Genomic DNA, 9,549 nt, shown 5'->3' with positions numbered 1-9,549 from the left:
TTCACATCCCAACCACAGGCATGTCTTGCTGTGACCACATCTACCCCAGGATCAGCAGGGGAATGAATCGAAGTCACAGCACTGGGACAAGCTAGCCAATAAATTTCACAAGATGGAGTTGCAATTTATACGTATCCTCTAAATGGGAATCTAAACTGCAGGAAGAGTATTATTCTCCAGAAAGTAGGAGAAAAGCTTGGATGACTCACCCACCCCCTGACTTCACCCAGATATGACAAAAAAGCTGGCTCCTCTGACCTACTACACAAGCACAGTTTTTTTTTTGTTTTGTTTTTTGTTTTTTTTTTAAAGGTATTTTATTTTTTTTAATTTTTATTTATTTATGATAGTCACAGAGAGAGAGAGAGGCAGAGACACAGGCAGAGGGAGAAGCAGACTCCATGCACCGGGAGCCCGATGTGGGATTCGATCCCGGGTCTCCAGGATCGCGCCCTGGGCCAAAGGCAGGCGCCAAACCGCTGCGCCACCCAGGGATCCCACAAGCACAGTTTTTTATATGACAGTGCACACTGTCCCTCCTGCCTCAGGGCTAAGAGCCATCAATGTCCATTGCTGAGCGTCCTGAACCAAAGCAGGGCCTTCCAAAGCCCCAATTTCTAGAGGAAGGAATTGAACGTTTCTTTTCTCTTTTGCTGTGTGCAGCAATTCAGGGCACCACCCCCAGAGAGACGGGAGCAGTTGCACACTCCAGGTGCAGGGCAGCAGGATCAGCAGGGACCCCAAGCCCAGGGCAACGAAAAGCTAGGGGACAGGAGAGCAGCTGCAGGTCTGGGGTCAAGCCACAGGGAAAGAGATACCTTCTCATTTCTCTCTGTGCAGAAGGCTCCTGCCCCAAGGGTCTGAAGAGGTGAAGTCTGCAACAGAGCTGCTCAAACTGCAATGAGCCAACATGCGTAGGAGTCATCCAGTTAAAATACAGATGCTGATTCAGCAGGTCCAGGCCAGTGGGGAGTGAGACTCTGCATGTTGGCAAATTGAATTCCAATAAAAAAATTTTTTTTTTAAATTTGCTGAGATTAATAAATTTTCTCAATAAACATGCCAAGGTTAATCAAAAAAATGAATATATGGTGATATAACCATATCTGGCAGATATAATAAATAAGCTATATTATTAAAATTAACTTCATTACATCACTACAATATTTTAGATAACGAGAGGTCTCACATTACATTTCTCTCGGACAGCACTGATCTATAGGATTCCCCCAAGCTTCAAAGTCATAATGTTTGTAAGTATTCTTTTTTTTTTTTTTTAATAGGCTTCACGCCCAGCGCAGAGCCCAACGCAGGGCTCAATCTCAACAACCGTGAGATCAAAACCTGAGCCGAGATCAAGAGCTGGACACTTAACCAGCTGAGCCACCTAAGAGCCCCTTTTGTAAATATTCCTTTCTTTTAAGATTCTATTTATTTATTTATTTATTTATTTATTTATTTATTTATTTATTATTTATTTGAGAGAGAGACAGAGAAAACAAGCACGGGAGCTGGGGCAGAGGAAGAGGAAGAGAGGGACTCTCAGGCAGACTCTCTACTGAGTGCAGAGCCTGATGCAAGGCTTCATCTCACCACCGTGAGATAATGACTGAACCAAAACCAAGAGTTGGCTGCTCAACTGACTGAGCCACCCAGGTGTCCCTGTAAGTATTCTTAAAAGCCATTTTATATCTGTTTGTCCCTTCGAAAATTCACACAACTTTTCAGCCTGCCAAAATGGGCTTGGCGTCCCACCTCTTCTCACTGGAAAGCAAAAGAAAAAAGACTAATGGAAACCAGATATTTATCTGCTACAAATTGTCCTTCACCCTAGCCAGGGCTTCCTTTGACTATTTTCACAGCGACCTTTGGTTTAACACAACCGACCCAGACATCAGAGGTCTATGCTTGTTAAAATGATCATCACGTCTATTCAACAAAGGATTATCTGAAGACCTGCTATCGCCCATGTTTTTGATAAAAGCAGCTAATGTGATTAGAGTCCCAGGCTGACTTTGCTTTACCAACGTGATGTGTGGTCAGTACCTCTTTGGCAACCATGACACTGTCTTCCGTCCCTTTCAGCGAGAAATGTCTTCCTTGTTAGCCAACATTTTTGAAATAGAAAGGTTGTTTGTTTTAGGCTTCAAGACGGAGGCAAACATTTGTTATAAGGCTCCAAAGGATTTTGCAAACAGTTTCCACCCATGATTTCCAAAGCTTGTGTAACATTCTGTGCAAAATGCGTGGGCTGCTTCCATGAAGCAAGCATTTCCAGAAATGTTTACTTTGCAGAAGTAAGCATGCATGTTGGCCATCCCACGTGAAAACTTCCCCAAGTCCGCACAACCGCTGGAGCGTTGAGCAGATGCACACTTGCCCCTCTATAGACAGCTCCCGCCCTCTCTGTGCCTGTCGTCTGACGAGCTGCGTTTCTATCACTTGACACCTCTGGATTCACCGCGGCTGATTGTTCACAGGCCAGGTACAGAGAGGTTCTCCAGGCCTCTGAATACAAGTTTAAGAACAGGAAGGCCCTGGATGGTCCTGGGACCGTGTTATGGGTTGAATTGTGTTCCCCAAAAAAAGATATGTCGAAGTCTAAGACCTATACTGTAGGCTGGATATGCATATCCCGCCCCCCAAATTCACATATTGAAGCCCTGATACCAAATGTGATGGTACTAGGAGGTGGAGTCTTTGGGAGGTGATTAGGTCAGGAGGGAGGAACCCTCTTGAAGGGATTACTGCCCTTATAAGAAGATACCCCAGGGATCCCTGAGTGGCTCAGCGGGTTTAGCGCCTGCCTTCCACCAGGGCGTGATCCTGGAGTCCCGGGATCGAGTCCCACGTCAAGCTCCCTGCATGGAGCCTGCTTCTCCCTCTGCCTGTGTCTCTGCCTCTCTTGCTCTCTCTCTCTCTGTGTCTCTCGTGAATAAATAAATAAAATCTGTAAAAAAAAGAAGAATAAGAAGATACCCCAGAAAGCTCCTCACTCCTGCCCTGTGAGGACACGGCAACAAGGCACCATCTATGAACCAGAAAGTGGATTCTCACCAAACACCATACCTGCCACACCTTAATCTCAGGCTTCCCAGCCTCCAGGACAGTGAGAAATAATTTCCATTGTTTATAAGCCACCCAGTCTGTGGTGTTCCATTAAATCAGCCCAAATGGACTAAGACACCATGATATCTCAGAATGTTTCCTGATTTGGAAATGGGGTCTTTCCAGAAGCAGGCAAGGCAAGGTGAGGTCATTAGGTGAGACCCCAATCTAATATGACCAGTGTCCTCATAAAAAGGGGTAATTGGGACATAGACCCGCAGAAAAGGAAGAACCACGTGAGGAGAAGAGAGGATGTTGTGTGAAAATTCGACTTGCACCTTCCCCGAGTCACGGAATCTCAGAGGCCCTCGGAAGTGGGGACAGGGGCCTGGAATGCATCCTTCCCAGCATCTTCATCGAGGGCACAGCCATGGCTTCAGGCCTCTACTCCCCGAAACCGAGACAGAACACACTTCTCTCATCCTAGGCCACCCCGGTTGCAGGACTTCATTACAGCGGCCAGAGGAAGGTACTACAGACCCGCAGCCTAACAGCTCCCGTAGTTGGTTTGCTCGCCATCACTCAGACCCGTCAGCCCACCTGGGTCTCCAGATCCACATCAGTGGTTTGGAAGCTACCACCCTAAAGTCCCAGTGTCTTAAGAATGCACTGGAGACAGAGTTTGCCAGATTTAACAAATAAAAATACAAGATAACCAACAAAAACCTGAGTTTCAGCAAAGTAACCAATGATTTCTTAGCATAAGTATGTCCCAAGCAATATTCGGGACATACTTATACCAACAATTATTTGCTGTCTATCTGAAATTCAGCTTACGTGGGTGTCCTATATCATATGTGGCAACCCTAGATAGAGCATCTTTGGACTATTTTATTTTTGGGGGGGTTTTTTTTTTTTGGTTTTTTTTTTTTTTTTGGTTTTATCTTTGGACTATTTTAAAGGCCCTGGAAAAGATACGTCCTTAGTGCCACAAGGAAGGCGGGGAGAACTGCATGGGGCTAGGCCAGATAACAGGGTCACTATCTGGCATCAGATCACCGATGCTCACATGGTGAATGGCAGAAATCTGGTTGCCCTGGTAGAAAGCTCAATTCTGACATTTCCTAAGTGGGTAAAATAGTTCTGTTGTTGCAATGTATCCAATACCTGTATAGTCGCCCAAAATGTAGAGTCAAGGGGCACCCGGGTGGCTCAGCGGCTGAGCATCTGCCTTTGGCTCAGGGCATGATCCCAGGGTCCGGGATCGAGGCCCACACCAGGTTTCCTGCAGGGAGCCTGCTTCTCCCTCTGCCTGTGTCTCTGCTTCTCTCTGTGTGTGTCTCTCATGAATAAATACATAAAATCTTAAAAAAAAAAAAAAAAAACGCAGAGTCAAAAAAAAAAAAACATGTAGAGTCCATTTAAATCCATGTGGATGACTGGTTGTCCGGCCTGAAACAAGAATAACCATCCTGGACTGTTTAGAGCAGATAGGACCAGCTTCCCGGGCCGATGACCCACACGGCCCACAGAGCCCCGTGCACAGAAGGGCCCTGTGTTTGGTCCAAAAGTGTGCTGTTGCTCTACTGGAATTCTTAATAATGTTTGAGCCGGGGGCCCTGCGTTTTTATTTTGCTTGGGCCCCCCTGGGTACCTAGCCAGTCCTGAGGACGGGCACTCCTGAAGATGGGTAAGCCGCTATGCAAAATGCTCTCCTCTCTAAAACCTGCAAGACCGCCCCCCCATACCCGTCTGTTCCTTGCTGAACTCACTTCCAAGCCAAGTGAGCCCTTTCGCCCCTGGCATCTCTTCTCAGCCCCTTGCTGGTGTTTCCAGTGCTGCTTTGATTTCATCAGTGTCTGGCTGGTTCAAAGGATTGGAGTAGATTCCGTGGGTGCTGGGAGAGCTGCGGTCTGGATCCTGGGAGCGTCAGTGGAGAACCCGCTGCTTTGGCTCCGCGGGACTGTGGTTTTTGTTTTTGTTTTTTTTTAATAATAAATTTATTTTTTTATTGGTGTTCGATTTGCCAACATACAGAATAACACCCAGTGCTCATCCCGTCACGTGGTTCTCCTAGCAAGTGGAAGGCTGGGTGGAGGTCTCCCTGACGCCCCCCTGAACCAGCAGCCCCAGGGCCGACTTCCCACCAGTAGCTGATTCCCACGCCGCTGCCTTGGTGCAGAACCAGGTCCCTGCCATTGGCTGCACTTGTTCCTCTGTCCTGCCCTTCCCACACAGGCTTTAGTTTCTCTCTCCCTCTTAGCATTTCTCTCTAAATGTCCCTGGCTCGTGTCTGACACAGCCCTTCCCTTGTCCTCTCCGTGTGACTCACCCTTCCATGATCCTACCAACCCCGGGGGCCAAGCTACTTGTCGCTCGGGTCACTCTCCAAGGAAAAAGGCACAAAAGATGACTTTCGAGTTCATTCTGCTGTGCGGTGATGGCCCTTTTAAAAGGTCTGTCCAGGGCAGTAGAGCCAAAGGTTAGAGGGAGAGGATTTGGAAGTTGGTTTTCCAATTCATTCCATTTCTACATTAACCTCATCAGAAATTACACAGAGAGTATCGGAAAAGGACAGGATTAGGGCCCATAGATTCCGCCCTGTGACCTCGGGTAAGCACTTAACCTCTCAGAATCCTGGCTTCCTCGTTTCTCAAACAAGAGTTAGACCTGATAATGCTCTCAGACGAGTCTATGGTCTGTGTCTTCGCCTCGTCACGACGGCCCGAGCTGTCCAGCCCCTGCTCCTCTGGCCTGTCTGCCGTCCCCGCTCCAGTGGTAATCGACAGGTGGCTCTCCAGAGAAATGCCCTCACTCCCCGACCACAGTGTTTTTCTCTTGCCTTCACCATGTGAGTCCCTTGAGGGGAGTCCTACATTTGTTTGGAAAACATACTCCAAAGTCCCAGAATGGCCAAACGCCACTGGGAGCCAGAACCGCCTCCTAACTGAGCAGTGTGGGCTTGACCACGTCCCACCCTGGGGTCACCCTGGGATCACCCTGGGGTCACCCTGGGATCAGCCTGGGCCCCCAGCAGTACCAGCACATCAGCGTGCTCCTGGCCCTGGGAAGCTGGAGGGGAAACCAATCAGCCAACCAAAACGCAGGAGAAAGTTCCAGAGTTTCCAGTGAGAAGAAAGGAACGTGTGGTTTCTGGGGTCCTGGTGTATTCAATCCCCTCCCCAGCTGGGTAAGCTTTCCCGGAAGTGAGACGTCAAGAACACGCTTCAAGGGCCCAGGGGGAAGCCCGTGAGCTTTGAGGATTTGTCCTGGAAGCTGGGAGGGCAGGATTCACCCAAGAGAGGCTCTTCCCTCTGTTTGCAGGCCGGGCACATGGAGGCGTGGAAACACCAGCACGTGGCAAGGGTCAGGGCCGGGAAGGTGGCCCCGGGGTGCAGAGGGGCCGGACGGAGGACAGCCAGCTACCCGGCAGCCTGCAGGACGCCGGCCCTCGGGGAGGAGCCAAGACTCGGGGAGCACTGTGTCCACACCGCTCGCCTGCCCGCAGCACACGCACACTGTGCTTCCCGCAGACACGACCCCCGAGTTTCTAGAAGGCAGGGACCCGGGCGGAGCTCCTTTTTTCTCAACACATTACACAGGACTGGGCCCCCGACGGAAGCTGCCCTCGTGCCTGTGGTTGGAGGACTTCATTCACTGTCAGAACCAGGTGAGGGGTGAGGCTGGGAACACAGTGGGGAGGAAGGGAGGAGGGTGGGAGGGGGGTGGGAGGGGGGAGAGAGAGAAAGAGGGTGAGGTGAGAAGAGAGGAGGAGGGGGAGGGCGGAGGAGGGATGGGGGACGTAGGTGAGGGACAGGGACGTGCGCACAGCTGTGGGAAGCCAGCCAGGCCATCCTGGTAGGTAAGCTCTCATTTGAGGGGTTTTAACCAGGAGTCCACATTCTCCCAGAGAATCCAGGGGGGCCGGGAACTTGCACAGGAAGATAGAGATATTTTTATTTTCACTGATCTCTACCTGAAAATCAGCACTTCTTGCGACAGTGAATGGACACAAACGCCAGGGACAGACCGGGGACTCGGTCACGGATTAGAGATACACTCTGATGTGACCTTAGGTTTGTCCCAGCGATCTCAAAACCGCACCGATCGCCCGTCGCTACTTTGAAATCGTAGAACGGTTGTCAGAACTGCCGGGAGATCTTATTACAAAATGCATTAAAAAGAAGAACACACAGTTTTAAAAATCGGGAAGCGGGTATCAAGGTAACCTGATTTACTCTGCAATCCAGAGTGTTTTCTTTGACGCGTTTAGAAATATTATCCTAACAAGGGGGCCGAAGGCTTCACCAAAGAGGTCACGCCACCTGGGGAGGAAGGAATCCCAGCCCCAATCAGAACCTCAGTGACACCCCGGGGAAAGGCTGCTTTCAGGAAAGGGCCACTTCTTAGCTTTCAGAATCCTGGTTCACACTTGATAATAAGCTGATTCAAAGCCCCTCTGCAGAGCAGAGATGACTGGCTGCGTGTTTTATTCTCACGTAACAGTTTGCAGAGAGTATGTGCCGCTCTAGAGCCCATAATGCAAGGCTGGCAAGTGGGTAATTTGCCATTTTATTTTATTTTATTTTAAAGATTTTATTTATTCATGAGAGACACAGAGGCAGAGACACAGGCAGAGGGAGAAGCAGGAGGCTCCCTGCGGGGAGCCCGATGCGGGACTCGATCCCAGGACCCGGGGATCATGCCCAGAGCCAAAGGCAGATAGATGCTCAACCACTGAGCCACCCAGGTGTCCCCGTTTTATCATTTTTTTAAAACAAAGAAGCTGAAACTCAAAGAAATGTAGTCTCTGGCCCAGCGTCACTCAACCCATCCGCGGGTGGTGACAAAGCCTCGCAGCTCGGCCTGCTGATCGGAGCCCCGGCGCCACCCGCCCTCCACGCCGCCAGCCTGTGCACCTGCTGCTGCCGCACATGCGCCCGTGCAGGGGGTGCGGGCCCAACACCCGGCCCGGCCCTCTCCTGCCCGCCGCCCTCCGCCCGCTGCTCGGTCTGCTCTTGGGTGCCTGGGACAGCACGCGATGACGGTCATCAGGCCAAGTGTGCACTAGCTTATTGGCCTGGGAGCCCCGTGGTTTCTCAGGGCTCGGTGCTGTCTCCCCATCTTCCGTCCAGGGGCCCTCGGCGAGGCTGCCGGGGAAGCCGTGCAACAGCAAACAGCCTTCATGCAGGTAACAATGACGCGGGCACCCCGCTAGCCCCCCGCTTGCTTCAGGATATCTGTAAAATTACATGTAAAAGGTCAATAAACGTTTTCATTTCCTGACCCACCTCGGCCCTTCGAGTTCTGTTTCTCCAAGTGGGTTCTTCATAAAATCCAACACCTGGGATGCGGGGAGCCCGCTCCGGCCCCTGTCACTGGGCAGGCTGGCACCCGGTGATGGGAAACCTCCCCAGGCAGGTGGGCGAGGGGCCCCGACTTCCCACGCACACCCTCTTACCTGTCCCTCGGTGGGGATCCGGGAGGATATATCCCTCCCGTTTTGCAGATGTGGAGGCAGAGAGGTGCCACCTGAATGTGAGGGAGCCTGGTTGGCCCCTGCTCCCCTTCCTGAGCTCCCGCCCCACACCCGCCCCCTGGTTCTGAGTAGGAGAGAGCACAGACCCCCCGCGTTCTGGATGAATCTGGATTCCCCTTCCTCTATGTGCTACTGTTGTGGTTGCCTTGAAATGGAGCCTCAGCAGCAGCAAAAGCTGCCCTTTGCCCCGTCCCTCTGCCCTCTCACCTCTTAAATCTCCTTCTGGTCTCTAGGACTTCTTCAGAGGAATCTTCCTAAGTACTAGTCACAGGGTCGCATAGGACAGAGCTGGAACACTTTTGCTCGGGACACCAGTCCGGAATAAACTACAGCCTGTTTTTGCAAATTCCTGTGTTTTGCATACATCAGTCTCCTGAGTGTGTGGGACTGGGGTTGGGGGTCATGACTCAGGGAGACAACTTGCCATAAGCTTTGCTCAGATGAGATGAGTGATAATTCAGGAGCATATATTTGCATAAACATCTGCATGCGGTGAGCCGCTGGATAGCATCTCTGCCTTCTTGAGAGATTGAAGGTTAAGGATTCAAATCCCTGCAGTCAGGCTAGCTGAGCCTCCTGGCAAGGAAACAGTCAACAGCAGCTAAATTTGGGGGGATGCAGGGGGACACTGTGAGGTCCAGGACCCGGGCCTGTTGAGCTTGAGCAAAGTGAAAATTTTCCTCCCTGGAGCTGGGACCTCACAGTCGAGAGTATTGAATGGAACGAGCGGCCTGCAAGGTGCCAAGCATAACATGATGGGCATTCAGGCACCTACTGGACCCACATTCGTGGCCACATTCGTGGCCACATTCGTGGCCACACTGTTGCTGCGGCAGGTCCTGGGAGTGGGAGACACCGGGGCTTGACAGCAGGGTGACAGACACTTCCTTCCTGGGAAGGCGGAGCCCCTACCCCACCCGCTCACCCCACTTGGCCCAGGGTAAGAGTCATGGGGGTGTTTG

This window comes from Vulpes vulpes, chromosome 15, assembly GCF_048418805.1.
Source record: "Vulpes vulpes isolate BD-2025 chromosome 15, VulVul3, whole genome shotgun sequence".
Lineage (NCBI taxonomy): Eukaryota > Metazoa > Chordata > Mammalia > Carnivora > Canidae > Vulpes > Vulpes vulpes.
The sequence above is the reverse complement of the archived record's forward strand: the minus strand, read 5'-3'. Positions refer to the sequence as shown.